A 27,809-nucleotide genomic window follows, 5' to 3' on the forward strand; every position below is an offset into this window, starting at 1 on the left:
TCTGAGAAACTGCTGAGTGTTCTGTTAATTCATCTCACAGAGTTACATCTGTATGTCGTGGACCTCTTTGCTAGCCTTATTTCTGTGGAATCTGAGAACAGATATTTCGGATCCTATTGAAGACTATAGGGCCAAAGGAAATATCCTCCGATAACAAAGAGAAAGAAGCTTTCTGAGAAACTTCTTTGTGTTCTGTGAAATCATCTCACAGAATTACAGCTTTCCCCTCAAGAAGCCTTTCGCTAAGACAGTTCTCGTGGAATTGCAAAGTGATATTTGGAAGCCTTAGAGGGCTATGGTGAAAAAGGAAATATCCTCACATGAAATCTGGAAAGAAGCTTTCTGAGAAACTGCTTAGTGTTCTGTTAATTCATCTCACAGAGTTACATCTGTATTTCGTGGATCTCTTTGCTAGCCTTATTTCTGTGGAATCTGAGAACAGATATTTCGGATCCCATTGAAGACTATAGGGCCAAAGGAAATATCCTCCGATAACAAAGAGAAAGAAGCTTTCTGAGAAACTTCTTTGTGTTCCGTGAAATCATCTCACAGAGTTACAGCTTTCCCCTCAAGAAGCCTTTCGCTAAGACAGTTCTCGTGGAATTGGCAAAGTGATATTTGGAAGCCCTAGAGGGCTATGGTGAAAAAGGAAATATCCTCACATGAAATCTGGAAAGAAGCTTTCTGAGAAACTTCTGAGTGTTCTGTTAATTCATCTCACAGAGTTACATCTGTATTTCGTGGATCTCTTTGCTAGCCTTATTTCTGTGGAATCTGAGAACAGATATTTCGGATCCCATTGAAGACTATAGGGCCAAAGGAAATATCCTCCGATAACAAAGAGAAAGAAGCTTTCTGAGAAACTTCTTTGTGTTCTGTGAAATCATCTCACAGAGTTACAGCTTTCCCCTCAAGAAGCCTTTCGCTAAGACAGTTCCTGTGGAATTGGCAAAGTGATATTTGGAAGCCCATAGAGGGCTACGGTGAAAAAGGAAATCTCCTCAGATGAAATCTGTAAAGAAGCTTTCTCTGAAACTGCTTAGTGTTCTGTTAATTCATCTCACAGAGTTACATCTGTATTTCGTGGATCTCTTTGCTAGACTTATTTCTGTGGAATCTGAGAACAGATATTTCGGATCCCTTTGAAGACTATAAGGCCAAAGGAAATATCCTCCGATAACAAAGAGAAAGAAGATTTCTGCGAAACTTCTTTGTGTTCTGTGAAATCATCTCACAGAGTTACAGCTTTCCCCTCAAGAAGCCTTTCGCTAAGACAGTTCTTGTGGAATTGGCAAAGTGATATTTGGAAGCCCTTAGAGGGCTACGGTTGATAAAGGAAATATCCTCAGATGAAATCTGGAAAGAAGCATTCTGAGAAACTGCTTAGTGTTCTGTTAATTCATCTCACAGAGTTACATCTGTATTTCGTGGATCTCTTTGCTAGCCTTATTTCTTTGGAATCTGAGAACAGATATTTCGGATCCCATTGAACACTATAGGGCCAAAGGAAATATCCTCAGATAACAAAGAGAAAGAAACTTTCTGAGAAACTTCTTTGTGTTCTGTGAAATCATCTCACAGAGTTACAGCTTTCCCCTCAAGAAGCCTTTCGCTAAGACAGTTCTTGTGGAATTGGCAAAGTGATATTTGGAAGCCCATAGAGGGCTATGGTGAAAAAGGAAATATCCTCACATGAAATCTGGAAAGAAGCTTTCTGAGAAACTGCTTAGTGTTCTGTTAATTCATCTCACAGAGTTACCTCTGTATTTCGTGAATCTCTTTGCTAGCCTTATTTCTGTGGAATCTGAGAACAGATATTTCGGATCCCTTTGAAGACTATAGGGCCAAAGGAAATATCCTCCGATAACAAAGGGAAAGAAGCTTTCTGAGAAACTTCTTTGTGTTCTGTGAAATCATCTCACAGAGTTACAGCTTTCCCCTCAAGAAGCCTGTCGCTACGACAGTTCTTGTGGAATTGGCAAAGTGATATTTGGAAGCCCTTAGAGGGCTATGGTGAAAAAGGAAATATCCTCAGATGAAATCTGGAAAGAAGCTTTCTGAGAAACTGCTTAGTGTTCTGTTAATTCATCTCACAGAGTTACATCTGTATTTCGTGGATCTCTTTGCTAGCCTTATTTCTGTGGAATCTGAGAACAGATATTTCGGATCCCATTGAAGACTATAGGGCCAAAGGAAATATCCTCCGATAACAAAGAGAAAGAAGCTTTCTGAGAAACTTCTTTGTGTTCTGTGAAATCATCTCACAGAGTTACAGCTTTCCGCTCAAGAAGCCTTTCGCTAAGACAGTTCTTGTGGAATTGGCAAAGTGATATTTGGAAGCCCTTAGAGGGCTATGGTGAAAAAGGAAATATCCTCAGATGAAATTTGGAAAGAGGCTTTCTGAGAAACTGCTGAGTGTTCTGTTAATTCATCTCACAGAGTTACATCTGTATTTCGTGGATCTCTTTGCTAGCCTTATTTCTGCGGAATCTGAGAACAGATATTTCGGATCCCATTGAGCCAATAGGGCCAAAGGAAATAATCTCCGATAACAAAGAGAAAGAAGCTTTCTGAGAAACTTCTTTGTGTTCTGTGAAATCATCTCACAGAGTTACAGCTTTCCCCTCAAGAAGCCTTTCGCTAAGACAGTTCTTGTGGAATTGGCAAAGTGATATTTGGAAGCCCATAGATGGCTATGGTGAAAAAGGAAATATCCTCAGATGAAATCTGGAAGAAGCTTTTTGAGAAACTGCTTAGTGTTCTGTTAATTCATCTCACAGTGTTACATCTGTATTTCGTGGATCTCTTTGCTAGACTTATTTCTGTGGAATCTGAGAACAGATATTTCGGATCCCTTTGAAGACTATAGGGCCAAAGGAAATATCCTCCGATAACAAAGAGAAAGAAGCTTTCTGAGAAACTTCTTTGTGTTCTGTGAAATCATCTCACAGAGTTACAGCTTTCCCCTCTAGAAGCCTTTCGCTAAGACAGTTCTTGTGCAATTGGCAAAGTGATATTTGAAGCCCATAAAGGGCTATGGTGAAAAAGGAAATATCCTCAGATGAAATCTGGAAAGAAGCTTTCTGAGAAACTGCTGAGTGTTCTGTTAATTCATCTCACAGAGTTACCTCTGTATTTCGTGGATCTCTTTGCTAGCCTTATTTCTGTGGAATCTGAGAACAGATATTTCCGATCCCTTTGAAGACTATAGGGCCAAAGGAAATATCCTCCGATAACAAAGAGAAAGAAGCTTTCTGAGAAACTTCTTTGTGTTCTGTGAAATCATCTCACAGAGTTACAGCCTTCCCCTCAAGAAGCCTTTCGCTAAGACAGTTCTTGTGCAATTGGCAAAGTGATATTTGGAAGCCCATAGAGGGCTGTGGTGAAAAAGGAAATATCCTCAGATGAAATCTGGAAGGAAGCTTTCTAAGAAACTGCTGAGTGTTCTGTTAATTCATCTCACAGAGTTACATCTGTATGTCGTGGACCTCTTTGCTAGCCTTATTTCTGTGGAATCTGAGAACAGATATTTCGGATCCTATTGAAGACTATAGGGCCAAAGGAAATAACCTCCCATAACAAAGAGAAAGAAGCTTTCTGAGAAACTTCTTTGTGTTCTGTGAAATCATCTCACAGAATTACAGCTTTCCCCTCAAGAAGCCTTTCGCTAAGACAGTTCTCGTGGAATTGGCAAAGTGATATTTGGAAGCCATAGAGGGCTATGGTGAAAAAGGAAATATCCTCAGATGAAATCTGGAAAGAAGCTTTCTGAGAAACTGCTGAGTGTTCTGTTAATTCATCTCACAGAGTTACATCTGTATTTCGTGGATCTCTTTGCTAGCCTTATTTCTGTGGAATCTGAGAACAGATATTTCGGATCCCATTGAAGACTATAGGGCCAAAGGAAATATCCTCCGATAACAAAGAGAAAGAAGCTTTCTGAGAAAATTCTTCGTGTTCCGTGAAATCATCTCACAGAGTTACAGCTTTCCCCTCAAGAAGCCTTTCGCTAAGACAGTTCCTGTGGAATTGGCAAAGTGATATTTGGAAGCCCATAGAGGTCTATGGTGAAAAAGGAAATATCCTCAGATGAAATCTGTAAAGAAGCTTTCTGTGAAACTGCTTAGTGTTCTGTTAATTCATCTCACAGAGTTACATCTGTATTTCGTGGATCTCTTTGCTAGCCTTATTTCTTTGGAATCTGAGAACAGATATTTCGGATCCCATTGAAGACTACAGGGCCAAAGGAAATATCCTCAGATAACAAAGAGAAAGAAACTTTCTGAGAAACTTCTTTGTGTTCTGTGAAATCATCTCACTGAGTTACAGCTTTCCCCTCAAGAAGCCTTTCGCTAAGACAGTTCTTGTGGAATTGGCAAAGTGATATTTGGAAGCCCATAGAGGGCTATGGTGAAAAAGGAAATATCCTCAGATGAAATCTGGAAAGAAGCTTTCTGAGAAACTGCTTAGTGTTCTGTTAATTCATCTCACAGAGTTACCTCTGTATTTCGTGGATCTCTTTGCTAGACTTATTTCTGTGGAATCTGAGAACAGATATTTCGGATCCCTTTGAAGACTATAGGGCCAAAGGAAATATCCTCCGATAACAAAGAGAAAGAAGCTTTCTGAGAAACTTCTTTGTGTTCTGTGAAATCATCTCACAGATTTACAGCTTTCCCCTCAAGAAGCCTTTCGCTACGACAGTTCTTGTGGAATTGGCAAAGTGATATTTGGAAGCCCATAGAGGGCTATGGTGAAAAAGGAAACATCCTCAGATGAAATCTGGAAAGAAGCTTTCTGAGAAACTGCTTAGTGTTCTGTTAATTCATCTCACAGAGTTACATCTGTGTTTCGTGGATCTCTTTGCTAGCCTTATTTCTGTGGAATCAGAGAACAGATATTTCCGATCCCTTTGAAGACTATAGGGCCAAAGGAAATATCCTCCGATAACAAAGAGAAAGAAGCTTTCTGAGAAACTTTTTGTGTTCTGTGAAGTCATCTCACAGAGTTACAGCTTTCCCCTGAAGAAGCCTTTCGCTAAGACAGTTCTTGTGGAATTGGCAAAGTGATATTTGGAAGCCCTTAGAGGGCTATGGTGAAAAAGGAAATATCCTCACATGAAATCTGGAAAGAAGCTTTCTGAGAAACTGCTTAGTGTTCTGTTAATTCATCTCACAGAGTTACATCTGTATTTCGTGGATCTCTTTGCTAGCCTTATTTCTGTGGAATCTGAGAACAGATATTTCGGATCCCATTGAAGACTATAGGGCCAAAGGAAATATCCTCCGATAACAAAGAGAAAGAAGCTTTCTGTGAAACTTCTTTGTGTTCTGTGAAATCATCTCACAGAGTTACAGCTTTCCCCTCAAGAAGCCTTTCGCTAAGACAGTTCTTGTGGAATTGGCAAAGTGATATTTGGAAGCCCTTAGAGGGCTATGGTTGATAAAGGAAATATCCTCAGATGAAATCTGGAAAGAAGCTTTCTGAGAAACTGCTTAGTGTTCTGTTAATTCATCTCACAGAGTTACATCTGTGTTTCGTGGATCTCTTTGCTAGCCTTATTTCTGTGGAATCGGAGAACAGATATTTCCGATCCCTTTGAAGACTCTAGGGCCAAAGGAAATATCCTCCGATAACAAAGAGAAAGAAGCTTTCTGAGAAACTTCTTTGTGTTCTGTGAAGTCATCTCACAGAGTTACAGCTTTCCCCTCAAGAAGCCTTTCGCTAAGACAGTTCTTGTGGAATTGGCAAAGTGATATTTGGAAGCCCTTAGAGGACTATGGTGAAAAAGGAAATATCCTCACATGAAATCTGGAAAGAAGCTTTCTGAGAAACTGCTGAGTGTTCTGTTAATTCATCTCACAGAGTTACATCTGTATGTCGTGGACCTCTTTGCTAGCCTTATTTCTGTGGAATCTGAGAACAGATATTTCGGATCCTATTGAAGACTATAGGGCCAAAGGGAATATCCTCCGATAACAAAGAGAAAGAAGCTTTCTGAGAAACTTCTTTGTGTTCTGTGAAATCATCTCACAGAATTACAGCTTTCCCCTCAAGAAGCCTTTCGCTAAGACAGTTCTCGTGGAATTGCAAAGTGATATTTGGAAGCCTTAGAGGGCTATGGTGAAAAAGGAAATATCCTCACATGAAATCTGGAAAGAAGCTTTCTGAGAAACTGCTTAGTGTTCTGTTAATTCATCTCACAGAGTTACATCTGTATTTCGTGGATCTCTTTGCTAGCCTTATTTCTGTGGAATCTGAGAACAGATATTTCGGATCCCATTGAAGACTATAGGGCCAAAGGAAATATCCTCCGATAACAAAGAGAAAGAAGCTTTCTGAGAAACTTCTTTGTGTTCTGTGAAATCATCTCACAGAGTTACCGCTTTCCCCTCAAGAAGCCTTTCGCTAAGACAGTTCTTGTGGAATTGGCAAAGTGATATTTGGAAGCCCATAGATGGCTATGGTGAAAAAGGAAATATCCTCAGATGAAATCTGGAAGAAGCTTTCTGAGAAACTGCTTAGTGTTCTGTTAATTCATCTCACAGTGTTACATCTGTATTTCGTGGATCTCTTTGCTAGACTTATTTCTGTGGAATCTGAGAACAGATATTTCGGATCCCTTTGAAGAATATAGGGCCAAAGGAAATATCCTCCGATAACAAAGAGAAAGAAGCTTTCTGAGAAACTTCTTTGTGTTCTGTGAAATCATCTCACAGAGTTACAGCTTTCCCCTCAAGAAGCCTTTCGCTAAGACAGTTCTTGTGCAATTGGCAAAGTGATATTTGAAGCCCATAAAGGGCTATGGTGAAAAAGGAAATATCCTCAGATGAAATCTGGAAAGAAGCTTTCTGAGAAACTGCTGAGTGTTCTGTTAATTCATCTCACAGAGTTACCTCTGTATTTCGTGGATCTCTTTGCTAGCCTTATTTCTGTGGAATCTGAGAACAGATATTTCCGATCCCTTTGAAGACTATAGGGCCAAAGGAAATATCCTCCGATAACAAAGAGAAAGAAGCTTTCTGAGAAACTTCTTTGTGTTCTGTGAAATCATCTCACAGAGTTACAGCTTTCCCCTCAAGAAGCCTTTCGCTAAGGCAGTTCTTGTGCAATTGGCAAAGTGATATTTGGAAGCCCATAGAGGGCTGTGGTGAAAAAGGAAATATCCTCAGATGAAATCTGGAAGGAAGCTTTCTGAGAAACTGCTGACTGTTCTGTTAATTCATCTCACAGAGTTACATCTGTATGTCGTGGACCTCTTTGCTAGCCTTATTTCTGTGGAATCTGAGAACAGATATTTCGGATCCTATTGAAGACTATAGGGCCAAAGGAAATAACCTCCCATAACAAAGAGAAAGAAGCTTTCTGAGAAACTTCTTTGTGTTCTGTGAAATCATCTCACAGAATTACAGCTTTCCCCTCAAGAAGCCTTTCGCTAAGACAGTTCTCGTGGAATTGGCAAAGTGATATTTGGAAGCCATAGAGGGCTATGGTGAAAAAGGAAATATCCTCAGATGAAATCTGGAAAGAAGCTTTCTGAGAAACTGCTTAGTGTTCTGTTAATTCATCTCACAGAGTTACATCTGTATTTCGTGGATCTCTTTGCTAGCCTTATTTCTGTGGAATCTGAGAACAGATATTTCGGATCCCATTGAAGACTATAGGGCCAAAGGAAATATCCTCCGATAACAAAGAGAAAGAAGCTTTCTGAGAAACTTCTTTGTGTTCCGTGAAATCATCTCACAGAGTTACAGCTTTCCCCTCAAGAAGCCTTTCGCTAAGACAGTTCCTGTGGAATTGGCAAAGTGATATTTGGAAGCCCATAGAGGGCTATGGTGAAAAAGGAAATATCCTCAGATGAAATCTGTAAAGAAGCTTTCTGTGAAACTGCTTAGTGTTCTGTTAATTCATCTCACAGAGTTACATCTGTATTTCGTGGATCTCTTTGCTAGCCTTATTTCTTTGGAATCTGAGAACAGATATTTCGGATCCCATTGAAGACTACAGGGCCAAAGGAAATATCCTCAGATAACAAAGAGAAAGAAACTTTCTGAGAAACTTCTTTGTGTTCTGTGAAATCATCTCACTGAGTTACAGCTTTCCCCTCAAGAAGCCTTTCGCTAAGACAGTTCTTGTGGAATTGGCAAAGTGATATTTGGAAGCCCATAGAGGGCTATGGTGAAAAAGGAAATATCCTCACATGAAATCTGGAAAGAAGCTTTCTGAGAAACTGCTTAGTGTTCTGTTAATTCATCTCACAGAGTTACCTCTGTATTTCGTGGATCTCTTTGCTAGACTTATTTCTGTGGAATCTGAGAACAGATATTTCGGATCCCTTTGAAGACTATAGGGCCAAAGGAAATATCCTCCGATAACAAAGAGAAAGAAGCTTTCTGAGAAACTTCTTTGTGTTCTGTGAAATCATCTCACAGATTTACAGCTTTCCCCTCAAGAAGCCTTTCGCTACGACAGTTCTTGTGGAATTGGCAAAGTGATATTTGGAAGCCCATAGAGGGCTATGGTGAAAAAGGAAACATCCTCAGATGAAATCTGGAAAGAAGCTTTCTGAGAAACTGCTTAGTGTTCTGTTAATTCATCTCACAGAGTTACATCTGTGTTTCGTGGATCTCTTTGCTAGCCTTATTTCTGTGGAATCGGAGAACAGATATTTCCGATCCCTTTGAAGACTATAGGGCCAAAGGAAATATCCTCCGATAACAAAGAGAAAGAAGCTTTCTGAGAAACTTCTTTGTGTTCTGTGAAGTCATCTCACAGAGTTACAGCTTTCCCCTGAAGAAGCCTTTCGCTAAGACAGTTCTTGTGGAATTGGCAAAGTGATATTTGGAAGCCCTTAGAGAGCTATGGTGAAAAAGGAAATATCCTCACATGAAATCTGGAAAGAAGCTTTCTGAGAAACTGCTTAGTGTTCTGTTAATTCATCTCACAGAGTTACATCTGTATTTCGTGGATCTCTTTGCTAGCCTTATTTCTGTGGAATCTGAGAACAGATATTTCGGATCCCATTGAAGACTATAGGGCCAAAGGAAATATCCTCCGATAACAAAGAGAAAGAAGCTTTCTGTGAAACTTCTTTGTGTTCTGTGAAATCATCTCACAGAGTTACAGCTTTCCCCTCAAGAAGCCTTTCGCTAAGACAGTTCTTGTGGAATTGGCAAAGTGATATTTGGAAGCCCTTAGAGGGCTATGGTTGATAAAGGAAATATCCTCAGATGAAATCTGGAAAGAAGCTTTCTGAGAAACTGCTTAGTGTTCTGTTAATTCATCTCACAGAGTTACATCTGTGTTTCGTGGATCTCTTTGCTAGCCTTATTTCTGTGGAATCGGAGAACAGATATTTCCGATCCCTTTGAAGACTCTAGGGCCAAAGGAAATATCCTCCGATAACAAAGAGAAAGAAGCTTTCTGAGAAACTTCTTTGTGTTCTGTGAAGTCATCTCACAGAGTTACAGCTTTCCCCTCAAGAAGCCTTTCGCTAAGACAGTTCTTGTGGAATTGGCAAAGTGATATTTGGAAGCCCTTAGAGGACTATGGTGAAAAAGGAAATATCCTCAGATGAAATCTGGAAAGAAGCTTTCTGAGAAACTGCTGAGTGTTCTGTTAATTCATCTCACAGAGTTACATCTGTATTTCGTGGATCTCTTTGCTAGCCTTATTTCTTTGTAATCTGAGAACAGATATTTCGGATTCCTATGAAGACTATAGGGGCAAAGGAAATATCCTCCGATAACAAAGAGAAAGAAGCTTTCTGAGAAACTTCTTTGTGTTCTGTGAAATCATCTCACAGAGTTACAGCTTTCCCCTCAAGAAGCCTTTCGCTAAGACAGTTCTTGTGGAATTGGCAAAGTGATATTTGGAAGCCCATAGAGGGCTATGGTGAAAAAGGAAATATCCTCAGATGAAATCTGGAAAGAAGCTTTCTGAGAAACTGCTTAGTGTTCTGTTAATTCATCTCACAGAGTTACATCTGTATTTCGTGGATCTCTTTGCTAGCCTTACTTCTGTGGAATCTGAGAACAGATATTTCGGATCCCTTTGAAGACTATAGGGCCAAAGGAAATATCCTCCGATAACAAAGAGAAAGAAGCTTTCTGAGAAACTTCTTTGTGTTCTGTGAAATCATCTCACAGAGTTACAGCTTTCCCCTCAAGAAGCCTTTCGCTAAGACAGTTCTTGTGGAATTGGCAAAGTGATATTTGGAAGCCCATAGAGGGCTATGGTGAAAAAGGAAATATCCTCAGATGAAATCTGGAAAGAAGCTTTCTGAGAAACTGCTTAGTGTTCTGTTAATTCATCTCACAGAGTTACATCTGTATTTCGTGGATCTCTTTGCTAGCCTTATTTCTGCGGAATCTGAGAACAGATATTTCGGATCCCATTGAAGCCAATAGGGCCAAAGGAAATAATCTCTGATAACAAAGGGAAGAAGCTTTCTGAGAAACTTGTTTGTGTTCTGTGAAATCATCTCACAGAGTTACCGCTTTCCCCTCAAGAAGCCTTTCGCTAAGACAGTTCTTGTGGAATTGGCAAAGTGATATTTGGAAGCCCATAGATGGCTATGGTGAAAAAGGAAATATCCTCAGATGAAATCTGGAAGAAGCTTTCTGAGAAACTGCTTAGTGTTCTGTTAATTCATCTCACAGAGTTACATCTGTATTTCGTGGATCTCTTTGCTAGACTTATTTCTGTGGAATCTGAGAACAGATATTTCGGATCCCTTTGAAGACTATAGGGCCAAAGGAAATATCCTCCGATAACAAAGAGAAAGAAGCTTTCTGAGAAACTTCTTTGTGTTCTGTGAAATCATCTCACAGAGTTACAGCTTTCCCCTCAAGAAGCCTTTCGCTAAGACAGTTCTTGTGGAATTGGCAAAGTGATATTTGGAAGCCCATAGAGGGCTATGGTGAAAAAGGAAATATCCTCAGATGAAATCTGGAAAGAAGCTTTCTGAGAAACTGCTTAGTGTTCTGTTAATTCATCTCACAGAGTTACATCTGTATTTCGTGGATCTCTTTGCTAGCCTTATTTCTGCGGAATCTGAGAACAGATATTTCGGATCCCATTGAAGCCAATAGGGCCAAAGGAAATAATCTCCGATAACAAAGGGAAGAAGCTTTCTGAGAAACTTGTTTGTGTTCTGTGAAATCATCTCACAGAGTTACCGCTTTCCCCTCAAGAAGCCTTTCGCTAAGACAGTTCTTGTGGAATTGGCAAAGTGATATTTGGAAGCCCATAGATGGCTATGGTGAAAAAGGAAATATCCTCAGATGAAATCTGGAAGAAGCTTTCTGAGAAACTGCTTAGTATTCTGTTAATTCATCTCACAGAGTTACATCTGTGTTTCGTGGATCTCTTTGCTAGACTTATTTCTGTGGAATCTGAGAACAGATATTTCGGATCCTATTGAAGACTATAGGGCAAAAGGAAATATCCTCCGATAACAAAGAGAAAGAAGCTTTCTGAGAAACTTCTTTGTGTTCTGTGAAATCATCTCACAGAGTTACAGCTTTCCCCTCAAGAAGCCTTTCGCTAAGACAGTTCTTGTGGAATTGGCAAAGTGATATTTGGAAGCCCTTAGAGGGCTATGGTGAAAAAGGAAATATCCTCAGATGAAATCTGGAAAGAAGCTTTCTGAGAAACTGCTTAGTGTTCTGTTAATTCATCTCACAGAGTTACATCTGTGTTTCGTGGATCTCTTTGCTAGCCTTATTTCTGTGGATTCGGACAACACATATTTCCGATCCCTTTGAAGACTATAGGGCCATAGGAAATATCCTCCGATAACAAAGAGAAAGAAGCTTTCTGAGAAACTTCTTTGTGTTCTGTGAAGTCATCTCACAGAGTTAGAGCTTTCCCCTCAAGAAGCCTTTCGCTAAGACAGTTCTTGTGGAATTGGCAAAGTGATATTTGGAAGCCCTTAGAGGTCTATGGTGAAAAAGGAAATATCCTCAGATGAAATCTGGAAAGAAGCTTACTGAGAAACTGCTGAGTGTTCTGTTAATTCATCTCACAGAGTTACATCTGTATTTCGTGGATCTCTTTGCTAGCCTTATTTCTTTGGAATCTGAGAACAGATATTTCGGATTCCTATGAAGACTATAGGGGCAAAGGAAATATCCTCCGATAACAAAGAGAAAGAAGCTTTCTGAGAAACTTCTTTGTGTTCTGTGAAATCATCTCACAGACTTACAGCTTTCCCCTCAAGAAGCCTTTCGCTAAGACAGTTCTTGTGGAATTGGCAAAGTGATATTTGGAAGCCCATAGAGGGCTATGGTGAAAAAGGAAATATCTTCAGATGAAATCTGGAAATAAGCTTTCTGAGAAACTGCTTAGTGTTCTGTTAATTCATCTCACAGAGTTACATCTGTATTTCGTGGATCTCTTTGCTAGCCTTATTTCTGTGGAATCTGAGAACAGATATATCGGATCCCTTTGAAGACTATAGGGCCAAAGGAAATATCCTCCGAAAACAAAGAGAAAGAAGCTTTCTGAGAAACTTCTTTGTGTTCTGTGAAATCATCTCACAGAGTTACAGCTTTCCCCGCAAGAAGCCTTTCGCTAAGACAGTTCTTGTGGAATTGGCAAAGTGATATTTGGAAGCCCGTAGAGGGCTATGGTGAAAAAGGAAATATCCTCAGACGAAATCTGGAAAGAAGCTTTCTGAGAAACTGCTTAGTGTTCTGTTAATTCGTCCCTCAGAGTTACATCTGTATTTCGTGGATCTCTTTGCTAGCCTTATTTCTGCGGAATCTGAGAACAGATATTTCGGATCCCATTGAAGCCAATAGGGCCAAAGGAAATAATCTCCGATAACAAAGGGAAGAAGCTTTCTGAGAAACTTGTTTGTGTAATGTGAAATCATCTCACAGAGTTACCGCTTTCCCCTCAAGAAGCCTTTCGCTAAGACAGTTCTTGTGGAATTGGCAAAGTGATATTTGGAAGCCCATAGATGGCTATGGTGAAAAAGGAAATATCCTCAGATGAAATCTGGAAGAAGCTTTCTGAGAAACTGCTTAGTGTTCTGTTAATTCATCTCACAGAGTTACATCTGTATTTCGTGGATCTCTTTGCTAGCCTTATTTCTGTGGAATCTGAGAACAGATATTTCGGATCCCTTTGAAGACTATAGGGCAAAAGGAAATATCCTCCGATAACAAAGAGAAAGAAGCTTTCTGAGAAACTTCTTTGTGTTCTGTGAAATCATCTCACAGAGTTACAGCTTTCCCCTCAAGAAGCCTTTCGCTAAGACAGTTCTTGTGGAATTGGCAAAGTGATATTTGGAAGCCCATAGAGGGCTATGGTGAAAAAGGAAATATCCTCAGATGCAATCTGGAAAGAAGCTTTCTGAGAAACTGCTTAGTGTTCTGTTAATTCATCTCACAGAGTTACATCTGTATTTCGTGGATCTCTTTGCTAGCCTTATTTCTGCGGAAACTGAGAACAGATATTTCGGATCCCATTGAAGCCAATAGGGCCAAAGGAAATAATCTCCGATAACAAAGGGAAGAAGCTTTCTGAGAAAATTGTTTGTGTTCTGTGAAATCATCTCACAGAGTTACCGCTTTCCCCTCAAGAAGCCTTTCGCTAAGACAGTTCTTGTGGAATTGGCAAAGTGATATTTGGAAGCCCATAGATGGCTATGGTGAAAAAGGAAATATCCTCAGATGAAATCTGGAAGAAGCTTTCTGAGAAACTGCTTAGTGTTCTGTTAATTCATCTCACAGAGTTACATCTGTATTTCGTGGATCTCTTTGCTAGACTTATTTCTGTGGAATCTGAGAACAGATATTTCGGATCCTATTGAAGACTATAGGGCCAAAGGAAATATCCTCCGATAACAAAGAGAAAGAAGCTTTCTGAGAAACTTCTTTGTGTTCTGTGAAATCATCTCACAGAGTTACAGCTTTCCCCTCAAGAAGCCTTTCGCTAAGACAGTTCTTGTGGAATTGGCAAAGTGATATTTGGAAGCCCATAGAGGGCTATGGTGAAAAAGGAAATATCCTCAGATGAAATCTGGAAAGAAGCTTTCTGAGAAACTGCTTAGTGTTCTGTTAATTCATCTCAAAGAGTTACATCTGTGTTTCGTGGATCTCTTTGCTAGCCTTATTTCTGTGGAATCGGAGAACAGATATTTCCGATCCCTTTGAAGACTATAGGGCCAAAGGAAATATCCTCTGATAACAAAGAGAAAGAAGCTTTCTGAGAAACTTCTTTGTGTTCTGTGAAGTCATCTCACAGAGTTACAGCTTTTCCCTCAAGAAGCCTTTCGCTAAGACAGTTCTTGTGGAATTGGCAAAGTGATATTTGGAAGCCCTTAGAGGGCTATGGTGAAAAAGGAAATATCCTCACATGAAATCTGGAAAGAAGCTTTCTGAGAAACTGCTGAGTGTTCTGTTAATTCATCTCACAGAGTTACATCTGTATTTCGTGGATCTCTTTGCTAGCCTTATTTCTTTGGAATCTGAGAACAGATATTTCGGATTCCTATGAAGACTATAGGGACAAAGGAAATATCCTCCGATAACAAAGAGAAAGAAGCTTTCTGAGAAACTTCTTTGTGTTCTGTGAAATCATCTCACAGAGTTACTGCTTTCCCCTCAAGAAGCCTTTCGCTAAGACAGTTCTTGTGGAATTGGCAAAGTGATATTTGGAAGCCCATAGAGGGCTACGGTGAAAAGGAAATAAACTCAGATGAAATCTGGAAAGAAGCTTTCTGAGAAACTGCTTAGTGTTCTGTTAATTCATCTCACAGAGTTACATCTGTATTTCGTGGATCTCTTTGCTAGCCTTATTTCTGTGGAATCTGAGAACAGATATTTCGGATCCCTTTGAAGACTTTAGGGCCAAAGGAAATATCCTCCGATAACAAAGAGAAAGAAGCTTTCTGAGAAACTTCTTTGTGTTCTGTGAAATCATCTCACAGAGTTACAGCTTTCCCCGCAAGAAGCCTTTCGCTAAGACAGTTCTTGTGGAATTGGCAAAGTGATATTTGGAAGCCCTTAGAGGGCTATGGTGAAAAAGGAAATATCCTCAGATGAAATCTGGAAAGAAGCTTTCTGAGAAACTGCTTAGTGTTCTGTTAATTCATCTCACAGAGTTACATCTGTATTTCGTGGATCTCTTTGATAGCCTTATTTCTTTGTAATCTGAGAACACATATTTCGGATTCCAATGAAGACTATAGGGTCAAAGGAAATATCCTCCGATAACAAAGATAAAGAAGCTTTCTGAGAAACTTCTTTGTGTTCTGTGAAATCATCTCACAGAGTTACAGCTTTCCCCTCAAGAAGCCTTTCGCTAAGACAGTTCTTGTGGAATTGGCAAAGTGATATTTGGAAGCCCATAGAGGGCTATGGTGAAAAAGGAAATATCCTCAGATGAAATCTGGAAAGAAGCTTTCTGAGAAACTGCTTAGTGTTCTGTTAATTCATCTCACAGAGTTACATCTGTATTTCGTGGATCTCTTTGCTAGCCTTATTTCTGTGGAATCTGAGAACAGATAATTCGGATCCCATTGAAGACTATAGGGCCAAAGGAAATATCCTCCGATAACAAAGAGAAAGAAGCTTTCTGAGAAACTTCTTTGTGTTCTGTGAAATCATCTCACAGAGTTACAGCTTTCCCCTCAAGAAGCCTTTCGCTAAGACAGTTCTTGTGGAATAGGCAAAGTGATATTTGGAAGCCCTTAGAGGGCTATGGTGAAAAAGGAAATATCCTCAGATGAAATCTGGAAAGAAGCTTTCTGAGAAACTGCTTAGTGTTCTGTTAATTCATCTCACAGAGTTACATCTGTATTTCGTGGATCTCTTTGCTAGCCTTATTTCTGCGGAATCTGAGAACAGATATTTCGGATCCCATTGAGCCAATAGGGCCAAAGGAAATAATCTCCGATAACAAAGAGAAAGAAGCTTTCTGCGAAACTTCTTTGTGTTCTGTGAAATCATCTCACAGAGTTACCGCTTTCCCTTCAAGAAGCCTTTCGCTAAGACAGTTCTTGTGGAATTGTCAAAGTGATATTTGGAAGCCCATAGATGGCTATGGTGAAAAAGGAAATATCCTCACATGAAATCTGGAAAGAAGCTTTCTGAGAAACTGCTTAGTGTTCTGTTAATTCATCTCACAGAGTTACCTCTGTATTTCATGGATCTCTTTGCTAGACTTATTTCTGTGGAATCTGAGAACAGATATTTCGGATCCCTTTGAACACTATAGGGCCAAAGGAAATATCCTCCGATAACAAAGGGAAAGAAGCTTTCTGAGAAACTTCTTTGTGTTCTGTGAAATCATCTCACAGAGTTACAGCTTTCCCCTCAAGAAGCCTTTCGTTACGACAGTTCTTGTGGAATTGGCAAAGTGATATTTGGAAGCCCATAGAGGGCTATGGTGAAAAAGGAAATATCCTCAGATGAAATCTGGAAAGAAGCTTTCTGAGAAACTGCTTAGTGTTCTGTTAATTCATCTCACAGAGTTACATCTGTGTTTCGTGGATCTCTTTGCTAGCCTTATTTCTGTGGAATCGGAGAACAGATATTTCCGATCCCTTTGAAGACTATAGGGCCAAAGGAAATATCCTCCGATAACAAAGAGAAAGAAGCTTTCTGAGAAACTTCTTTGTGTTCTGTGAAATCATCTCACAGAGTTACAGCTTTCCCCTCAAGAAGCCTTTCGCTAAGACAGTTCTTGTGGAATTGGCAAAGTGATATTTGGAAGCCCTTAGAGGGCTATGATTGATAAAGGAAATATCCTCAGATGAAATCTGGAAAGAAGCTTTCTGAGAAACTGCTTAGTGTTCTGTTAATTCATCTCACAGAGTTATATCTGTATTTCGTGGATCTCTTTGCTAGCCTTATTTCTTTGGAATCTGAGAACAGATATTTCGGATCCCTTTGAAGACGATAGGGCCAAAGGAAATATCCTCAGATAACAAAGAGAAAGAAGCTTTCTGAGAAACTTCTTTGTGTTCTGTGAAATCATCTCACAGAGTTACAGCTTTCCCCTCAAGAAGCCTTTCGCTAAGACAGTTCTTGTGGAATTGGCAAAGTGATATTTGGAAGCCCATAGAGGGCTATGGTGAAAAAGGAAATATCCTCACATGAAATCTGGAAAGAAGCTTTCTGAGAAACTGCTTAGTGTTCTGTTAATTCATCTCACAGAGTTACCTCTGTATTTCGTGGATCACTTTGCTAGACTTATTTCTGTGGAATCTGAGAACAGATAATTCGGATCTCTTTGAAGACTATAGGGCCAAAGGAAATATCCTCTGATAACAAAGAGAAAGAAGCTTTCTGAGAAACTTCTTTGTGTTCTGTGAAATCATCTCGCAGAGTTACAGCTTTCACTTCAAGAAGCCTTTCGCTAAGACAGTTCTTGTGGAATTGGCAAAGTGATATTAGGAAGCCCTTAGAGGGCTATGGTGAAAAAGGAAATATCCTCAGATGAAATCTGGAAAGAAGCTTTCTGAGAAACTGCTGAGTGTTCTGTTAATTCATCTCACAGAGTTTCATCTGTATTTCGTGGATCTCTTTCCTAGCCTTATTTCTGTGGAATCTGAGAACAGATATTTCGGATTCCTATGAAGACTATAGGGGCAAAGGAAATATCCTCCATAACAAAGAGAAAGAAGCTTTCTGAGAAACTTCTTTGTATTCTGTGAAATCATCTCACAGAGTTACAGCTTTCCCCTCAAGAAGCCTTTCGCTAAGACAGTTCTTGTGGAATTGGCAAAGTGATATTTGGAAGCCCATAGAGGGCTATGGTGAAAAAGGAAATATCCTCAGATGAAATCTGGAAAGAAGCTTTCTGAGAAACTGCTGAGTGTTCTGTTAATTCATCTCACAGAGTTACATCTGTATTTCGTGGATCTCTTTGCTAGCCTTATTTCTGTGGAATCTGAGAACAGATATTTCCGATCCCTTTGAAGACTATAGGGCCAAAGGAAATATCCTCCGATAACAAAGAGAAAGAAGCTTCCTGAGAAACTTCTTTGTGTTCTGTGAAATCATCACACAGAGTTACAGCTTTCCCCTCAAGAAGCCTTTCGCTAAGACAGTTCTTGTGCAATTGGCAAAGTGATATTTGGAAGCCCATAGAGGGCTGTGGTGAAAAAGGAAATATCCTCAGATGAAATCTGGAAGGAAGCTTTCTGAGAAACTGCTGAGTGTTCTGTTAATTCATCTCACAGAGTTACATCTGTATGTCGTGGACCTCTTTGCTAGCCTTATTTCTGTGGAATCTGAGAACAGATATTTCGGATCCTATTGAAGACTATAGGGCCAAAGGAAATATCCTCCGATAACAAAGAGAAAGAAGCTTTCTGAGAAACTTCTTTGTGTTCTGTGAAATCATCTCACAGAATTACAGCTATCCCCTCAAGAAGCCTTTCGCTAAGACAGTTCTCGTGGAATTGGCAAAGTGATATTTGGAAGCCATAGAGGGCTCTGGTGAAAAAGGAAATATCCTCACATGAAATCTGGAAAGAAGCTTTCTGAGAAACTGCTTAGTGTTCTGTTAATTCATCTCACAGAGTTACATCTGTATTTCGTGGATCTCTTTGCTAGCCTTATTTCTGTGGAATCTGAGAACAGATATTTCGGATCCCATTGAAGTCTATAGGGCCAAAGGAAATATCCTCCGATAACAAAGAGAAAGAAGCTTTCTGAGAAACTTCTTTGTGTTCCGTGAAATCATCTCACAGAGTTACAGCTTTCCCATCAAGAAGCCTTTCGCTAAAACAGTTCCTGTGGAATTGGCAAAGTGATATTTGGAAGCCCATAGAGGGCTATGGTGAAAAAGGAAATATCCTCAGATGAAATCTGTAAAGAAGTTTTCTGTGAAACTGCTTAGTGTTCTGTTAATTCATCTCACAGAATTACATCTGTATTTCGTGGATCTCTTTGCTAGCCTTTTTTCTTTGGAATCTGAGAACAGATATTTCGGATCCCATTGAAGACTATAGGGCCAAAGGAAATATCCTCAGATAACAAAGAGAAAGAAACTTTCTGAGAAACTTCTTTGTGTTCTGTGAAATCATCTCACAGAGTTACAGCTTTCCCCTCAAGAAGCCTTTCGCTAAGACAGTTCTTGTGGAATTGGCAAAGTGATATTTGGAAGCCCATAGAGGGCTATGGTGAAAAAGGAAATATCCTCACATGAAATCTGGAAAGAAGCTTTCTGAGAAACTGCTTAGTGTTCTGTTAATTCATCTCACAGAGTTACCTCTGTATTTCGTGGATCTCTTTGCTAGCCTTATTTCTGTGGAATCGGAGAACAGATATTTCCGATCCCTTTGAAGACTATAGGGCCAAAGGAAATATCCTCCGATAACAAAGAGAAAGAAGCTTTCTGAGAAACTTCTTTGTGTTCTGTGAAATCATCTCACAGAGTTACAGCTTTACCCTGAAGAAGCCTTTCGCTAAGACAGTTCTTGTGGAATTGGCAAAGTGATATTTGGAAGCCCTTAGAGGGCTATGGTTGATAAAGGAAATATCTTCAGATGAAATCTGGAAAGAAGCTTTCTGAGAAACTGCTTAGTGTTCTGTTAATTCATCTCACAGAGTTACATCTGTATTTCGTGGATCTCTTTGCTAGACTTTTTGCTAGACTTATTTCTGTGGAATCTGAGAACAGATATTTCGGATCCCTTTGAAGACTATAGGGCCAAAGTAAATAATCTCCGATAACAAACAGAAAGAAGCTTTCTGAGAAACTTCTTTGTGTTCTGTGAAATCATCTCACAGAGTTACAGCTTTCCCCTCAAAAAGCCTTTCGCTAAGACAGTTCTTGTGGAATTGGCAAAGAGATATTTGGAAGCCCTTAGAGGTCTATGGTGAAAAGGGAAATATCCTCAGATGAAATCTGGAAAGAAGCTTTCTGAGAAACTGCTTAGTGTTCTGTTAATTCATCTCACAGAGTTACATCTGTATTTCGTGGATCTCTATGCTAGCCTTATTTCTGTGGAATCTGAGAACAGATACTTCGATCCCATTGAAGACTATGGGGCCAAAGGAAATATCCTCCGATAACAAAGAGAAAGAAGCTTTCTGAGAAACTTCTTTGTGTTCTGTGAAATCATCTCACAGAGTTACAGCTTTCCCCTCAAGAAGCCTTTCGCTAAGACAGTTCTTGTGGAATTGGCAAAGTGATATTTGGAAGCCCATAGAGGGCTATGGTGAAAAAGGAAATATCCTCAGATGAAATCTGGAAAGAAGATTTCTGAGAAACTGCTGAGTGTTCTGTTAATTCATCTCACAGAGTTACATCTGTATTTCGTGGATCTCTTTGCTAGCCTTATTTCTGTGGAATCTGAGAACAGATATTTCGGATCCCATGAAGACTATAGGGCCAAAGGAAATATCCTCCGATAACAAAGAGAAAGAAGCTTTCTGAGAAACTTCTTTGTGTTCTGTGAAATCATCTCACAGAGTTACAGCTTTCCCCTCAAGAAGCCTTTCGCTAAGACAGTTCTTGTGGAATTGGCAAAGTGATATTTGGTAGCCCATAGATGGCTATGGTGAAAAAGGAAATATCCTCAGATGAAATCTGGAAGAAGTTTTCTGAGAAACTGCTTAGTGTTCTGTTAATTCATCTCACAGAGTTACATCTGTATTTCGTGGATCTCTTTGCTAGCCTTATTTCTGTGGAATCTGAGAACAGATATTTCGGATCCTATTGAAGACTATAGGGCCAAAGGAAATATCCTCCGATAACAAAGAGAAAGAAGCTTTCTGAGAAACTTCTTTGTGTTCTGTGAAATCATCTCACAGAGTTACAGCTTTCCCCTCAAGAAGCCTTTCGCTAAGACAGTTCTTGTGGAATTGGCAAAGTGATATTTGGAAGCCCTTACAGGGCTATGGTGAAAAAGGAAATATCCTCAGATGAAATCTGGAAAGAAGCTTTCTGAGAAACTGCTGAGTGTTCTGTTAATTCATCTCACAGAGTTACATCTGTATTTCGTGGATCTCTTTGCTAGCCTTATTTCTGTGGAATGAGAACAGATATTTCGGATCCCATTGAAGACTATAGGGCCAAAGGAAATATCCTCCGATAACAAAGAGAAAGAAGCTTTCTGAGAAACTTCTTTGTGTTCTGTGAAATCATCTCACAGAGTTACAGCTTTCCCTTCAAGAAGCCTTTCGCAAAGACAGTTCTTGTGGAATTGGCAAAGTGATATTTGGAAGCCCTTAGAGGGCTATGGTGAAAAAGGAAATATCCTCAGATGAAATCTGGAAAGAAGCTTTCTGAGAAACTGCTTAGTGTTCTGTTAATTCATCTCACAGAGTTACATCTGTATTTCGTGGATCTCTTTGGTAGCCTTATTTCTGTGGAATCTGAGAACAGATATTTCGGATCCCATTGAAGACTATAGGGCCAAAGGAAATATCCTCCGATAAGAAAGAGAAAGAAGCTTTCTGAGAAACTTCTTTGTGTTCTGTGAAATCATCTCACAGAGTTACAGCTTTCCCCTCAAGAAGCCTTTCGCTAACACAGTTCTTGTGGAAATGGCAAAGTGATATTTGGAAGCCCATAGAGGGCTATGGTGAAAAAGGAAATATCCTCAGATGAAATCTGGAAAGAAGCTTTCTGAGAAACTGCTTAGTGTTCTGTTAATTCATCTCACAGAGTTACATCTGTATTTCGTGTATCTCTTTGCTAGACTTATTTCTGTGGAATCTGAGAACAGATATTTCCGATCCCTTGGAAGACTATAGGGCCAAAGGAAATAATCTCCGATAACAAACAGAAAGAAGCTTTCTGAGAAACTTCTTTGTGTTCTGTGAAATCCTCTCACAGAGTTACAGCTTTCCCATCAAGAAGCCTTTCGCTAAGACAGTTCTTGTGGAATTGGCAAAGAGATATTTGGAAGCCCTTAGAGGTCTATGGTGAAAAGGGAAATATCCTCAGATGAAATCTGGAAAGAAGCTTTCTGAGAAACTGCTTAGTGGTCTGTTAATTCATCTCACAGAGTTACATCTGTATTTCGTGGGTCTCTTTGCTAGCCTTATTTCTGTGGAATCTGAGAGCAGATATTTCCAATCCCTTTGAAGACTATGGGTCCAAAGGAAATATCCTCTGATAACAAAGAGAAAGAAGCTTTCTGAGAAACTTCTTTGTGTTCTGTGAAATCATCTCACAGAGTTACAGCTTTCCCCTCAAGAAGCCTTTCGCTAAGACAGTTCTTGTGGAATTGGCAAAGTGATATTTGGAAGCCCATAGAGGGCTATGGTGAAAAAGGAAATATCCTCAGATGAAATCTGGAAAGAAGCTTTCTGTGAAACTGCTTAGTGTTCTGTTAATTCATCTCACAGAGTTACATCTGTATTTCGTGGATCTCTTTGCTAGCCTTATTTCTGTGGAATCTGAGAACAGATATTTCGGATCTCATTGAAGACTATAGGGACAAAGGAAATATCCTCCGATAACAAAGAGAAAGAATCTTTCTGAGAAACTTCTTTGTGTTCTGTGAAATCATCTCACAGAGTTACAGCTTTCCCCTCAAGAAGCCTTTCGCTAAGACAGTTCTCATGGAATTGGCAAAGTGATATTTGGAAGCCCATAGAGGGCTATGGTGAAAAAGGAAATATCCTCAGATGAAATCTGCAAAGAAGCTTTCTGAGAAACTGCTTAGTGTTCTGTTAATTCGTCTCACAGAGTTACATCTGTATTTCGTGGATCTCTTTGCTAGCCTTATTTCTGTGGAATCTGAGAACAGATATTGCGGATCCCATTGAAGACTATAGGGCCAAAGGAAATATCCTCCGATAACAAAGGGAAAGAAGCTTACTGAGAAACTTCTTTGTGTTCTGTGAAATCATCTCACAGAGTTACAGCTTTCCCCTCAAGAAGCCTTTCGCTAAGACAGTTCTTGTGGAATTGGCAAAGTGATATTTGGAAGCCCATAGAGGGCTATGGTGAAAAAGGAAATATCCTCAGATGAAATCTGGAAAGAAGCTTTCTGAGAAACTGCTGAGTGTTCTGTTAATTCACCTCACAGAGTTACATCTGTATTTCGTGGATCTCTTTGCTAGCCTTATTTCTGTGGAATCTGAGAACAGATAATTCGGATCCCATTGAAGACTATAGGGCCAAAGGAAATATCCTCCGATAACAAAGAGAAAGAAGCTTTCTGAGAAACTTCTTTGTGTTCTGTGAAATCATCTCACAGAGTTACAGCTTTCCCCTCAAGAAGCCTTTCGCTAAGACAGTTCTTGTGGAATTGGCAAAGTGATATTTGGAAGCCCATAGAGGGCTATGGTGAAAAAGGAAATATCCTCAGATGAAATCTGGAAAGAAGCTTTCTGTGAAACTGCTTAGTGTTCTGTTAATTCATCTCACAGAGTTACATCTGTATTTCGTGGATCTCTTTGCTAGCCTTATTTCTGTGGAATCTGAGGACAGATATTTCGGATCTCATTGAAGACTATAGGGACAAAGGAAATATCCTCCGATAACAAAGAGAAAGAATCTTTCTGAGAAACTTCTTTGTGTTCTGTGAAATCATCTCACACATTTACAGCTTTCCCCTCAAGAAGCCTTTCGCTAAGACAGTTCTCATGGAATTGGCAAAGTGATATTTGGAAGCCCATAGAGGGCTATGGTGAAAAAGGAAATATCCTCAGATGAAATCTGCAAAGAAGCTTTCTGAGAAACTGCTTAGTGTTCTGTTAATTCATCTCACAGAGTTACATCTGTATTTCGTGGATCTCTTTGCTAGCCTTATTTCTGTGGAATCTGAGAACAGATATTTCGGATCCCATTGAAGACTATAGGGCCAAAGGAAATATCCTCCGATAACAAAGAGAAAGAAGCTTACTGAGAAACTTCTTTGTGTTCTGTGAAATCATCTCACAGAGTTACAGCTTTCCCCTCAAGAAGCCTTTCGCTAAGACCGTTCTTGTGGAATTGGCAAAGTGATATTTGGAAGCCCATACAGGGCTATGGTGAAAAAGGAAATATCCTCAGATGAAATCTGGAAAGAAGCTTTCTGAGAAACTTCTGAGTGTTCTGTTAATTCATCTCACAGAGTTACATCTGTATTTCGTGGATCTCTTTGCTAGCCTTATTTCTGTGGAATCTGAGAACAGATATTTCGGATCCCATTGAAGACTATAGGGCCAAAGGAAATATCCTCCGATAACAAAGAGAAAGAAGCTTTCTGAGAAACTTCTTTGTGTTCTGTGAAATCATCTCACAGAGTTACAGCTTTCCCCTCAAGAAGCCTTTCGCTAAGACAGTTCTTGTGGAATTGGCAAAGTGATATTTGGAAGCCCATAGAGGGTTATGGGGAAAAAGGAAATATCCTCAGATGAAATCTGGAAAGAAGCTTTCTGTGAAACTGCTTAGTGTTCTGTTAATTCATCTCACAGAGTTACATCTGTATTTCGTGGATCTCTTTGCTTGCCTTATTTCTGTGGAATCTGAGAACAGATATTTCGGATCCCATTGAAGACTATAGGGCCAAAGGAAATATCCTCCGATAACAAAGAGAAAGAAGCTTTCTGAGAAACTTCTTTGTGTTCTGTGAAATCATCTCACAGAGTTACAGCTTTCCCCTCAAGAAGCCTTTCGCTAAGACAGTTCTCATGGAATTGGCAAAGTGATATTTGGAAGCCCATAGAGGGCTATGGTGAAAAAGGAAATATCCTCAGATGAAATCTGGAAAGAAGCTTTCTGAGAACTGCTTAGTGTTCTGTTAATTCATCTCACAGAGTTACATCTGTATTTCGTGAATCTCTTTGCTAGCCTTAGTTCTGTGGAATCTGAGAACAGATATTTCGGATCCCATTGAAGACTATAGGGCCAAAGGAAATATCCTCCGATAACAAAGAGAAAGAAGCTTTCTGAGAAACTTCTTTGTGTTCTGTGAAATCATCTCACAGAGTTACAGCTTTCCCCTCAAGAAGCCTTTCGCTAAGACAGTTCTTGTGGAATTGGCAAAGTGATATTTGGAAGCCCATAGAGGGCTATGGTGAAAAAGGAAATATCCTCAGATGAAATCTGGAAAGAAGCTTTCTGTGAAACTGCTTAGTGTTCTGTTAATTCAGCTAACAGAGTTACATCTGTATTTCGTGGATCTTTTTGCTGGACTTATTTCTGTGGAATCTGAGAACAGATATTTTGGATCCCTTTGAAGACTATAGGGCCAAAGGAAATATCCTCCGATAACAAAGAGAAAGAAGCTTACTGAGAAACTTCTTTGTGTTCTGTGAAATCATCTCACAGAGTTACAGCTTTCCCCTCAAGAAGCCTTTCGCTAAGACAGTTCTTGTGGAATTGGCAAAGTGATATTTGGAAGCCCATAGAGGGCAATGGTGAAAAAGGAAATATCCTCAGATGAAACCTGGAAAGAAGCGTTCTGAGAAACTGCTGAGTGTTCTGTTAATTCATCTCACAGAGTTACATCTGTATTTCGTGGATCTCTTTGCTAGCCTTATTTCTGTGGAATCTGAGAACAGATATTTCGGATCCCATTGAAGACTATAGGGCCAAAGGAAATAATCTGCAATATCAAAGAGAAAGAATCTTTCTGAGAAACTTCTTTGTGTTCTGTGAAATCATCTCACACAGTTACAGCTTTCCCCTCAAGAAGCCTTTCGCTAAGACAGTTCTCATGGAATTGGCAAAGTGATATTTGGAAGCCCATAGAGGGCTATGGTGAAAAAGGAAATATCCTCAGATGAAATCTGCAAAGAAGCTTTCTGAGAAACTGCTTAGTGTTCTGTTAATTCATCTCACAGAGTTACATCTGTATTTCGTGGATCTCTTTGCTAGCCTTATTTCTGTGGAATCTGAGAACAGATATTTCGGATCCCATTGAAGACTATAGGGCCAAAGGAAATATCCTCCGATAACAAAGAGAAAGAAGCTTACTGAGAAACTTCTTTGTGTTCTGTGAAATCATCTCACAGAGTTACAGCTTTCCCCTCAAGAAGCCTTTCGCTAAGACAGTTCTTGTGGAATTGGCAAAGTGATATTTGGAAGCCCATACAGGGCTATAGTGAAAAAGGAAATATCCTCAGATGAAATCTGGAAAGAAGCTTTCTGAGAAACTTCTGAGTGTTCTGTTAATTCATCTCACAGAGTTACATCTGTATTTCGTGCATCTCTTTGCTAGCCTTATTTCTGTGGAATCTGAGAACAGATATTTCGGATCCCATTGAAGACTATAGGGCCAAAGGAAATATCCTCCGATAACAAAGAGAAAGAAGCTTTCTGAGAAACTTCTTTGTGTTCTGTGAAATCATCTCACAGAGTTACAGCTTTCCCCTCAAGAAGCCTTTCGCTAAGACAGTTCTCATGGAATTGGCAAAGTGATATTTGGAAGCCCATAGAGGGCTATGGTGAAAAAGGAAATATCCTCAGATGAAATCTGTAAAGAAGCTTTCTGAGAACTGCTTAGTGTTCTGTTAATTCATCTCACAGAGTTACATCTGTATTTCGTGAATCTCTTTGCTAGCCTTAGTTCTGTGGAATCTGAGAACAGATATTTCGGATCCCATTGAAGACTATAGGGCCAAAGGAAATATCCTCCGATAACAAAGAGAAAGAAGCTTTCTGAGAAACTTCTTTGTGTTCTGTGAAATCATCTCACAGAGTTACAGCTTTCCCCTCAAGAAGCCTTTCGCTAAGACAGTTCTTGTGGAATTGGCAAAGTGATATTTGGAAGCCCATAGAGGGCTATGGTGAAAAAGGAAATATCCTCAGATGAAATCTGGAAAGAAGCTTTCTGTGAAACTGCTTAGTGTTCTGTTAATTCAGCTCACAGAGTTACATCTGTATTTCGTGGATCTTTTTGCTGGACTTATTTCTGTGGAATCTGAGAACAGATATTTTGGATCCCTTTGAAGACTATAGGGCCAAAGGAAATATCCTCCGATAACAAAGAGAAAGAAGCTTACTGAGAAACTTCTTTGTGTTCTGTGAAATCATCTCACAGAGCTACAGCTTTCCCCTCAAGAAGCCTTTCGCTAAGACAGTTCTTGTGGAATTGGCAAAGTGATATTTGGAAGCCCATAGAGGGCAATGGTGAAAAAGGAAATATCCTCAGATGAAACCTGGAAAGAAGCGTTCTGAGAAACTGCTGAGTGTTCTGTTAATTCATCTCACAGAGTTACATCTGTATTTCGTGGATCTCTTTGCTAGCCTTATTTCTGTGGAATCTGAGAACAGATATTTCGGATCCCATTGAAGACTATAGGGCCAAAGGAAATAATCTGCAATATCAAAGAGAAAGAAGCTTTCTGAGAAACTTCTTTGTGTTCTGTGAAATCATCTCACAGAGTTACCGCTTTCCCCTAAAGAAGCCTTTCGCTAAGACAGTTCTTGTGGAATTGGCAAAGTGATATTTGGTAGCCCATAGATGGCTATGGTGAAAAAGGAAATATCCTCAGATGAAATCTGGAAGAAGTTTTCTGAGAAACTGCTTAGTGTTCTGTTAATTCATCTCACAGAGTTACATCTGTATTTCGTGGATCTCTTTGCTAGACTTATTTCTGTGGAATCTGAGAACAGATATTTCGGATCCTATTGAAGACTACAGGGCCAAAGGAAATATCCTCCGATAACAAAGAGAAAGAAGCTTTCTGAGAAACTTCTTTGTGTTCTGTGAAATCATCTCACAGAGTTACAGCTTTCCCCTCAAGAAGCCTTTCGCTAAGACAGTTCTTGTGGAATTGGCAAAGTGATATTTGGAAGCCCATACAGGACTATGGTGAAAAAGGAAATATCCTCAGATGAAATCTGGAAAGAAGCTTTCTGAGAAACTGCTTAGTGTTCTGTTAATTCATCTCACAGAG

This window comes from Macaca nemestrina, chromosome 20 (assembly GCF_043159975.1).
Source record: "Macaca nemestrina isolate mMacNem1 chromosome 20, mMacNem.hap1, whole genome shotgun sequence".
Lineage (NCBI taxonomy): Eukaryota > Metazoa > Chordata > Mammalia > Primates > Cercopithecidae > Macaca > Macaca nemestrina.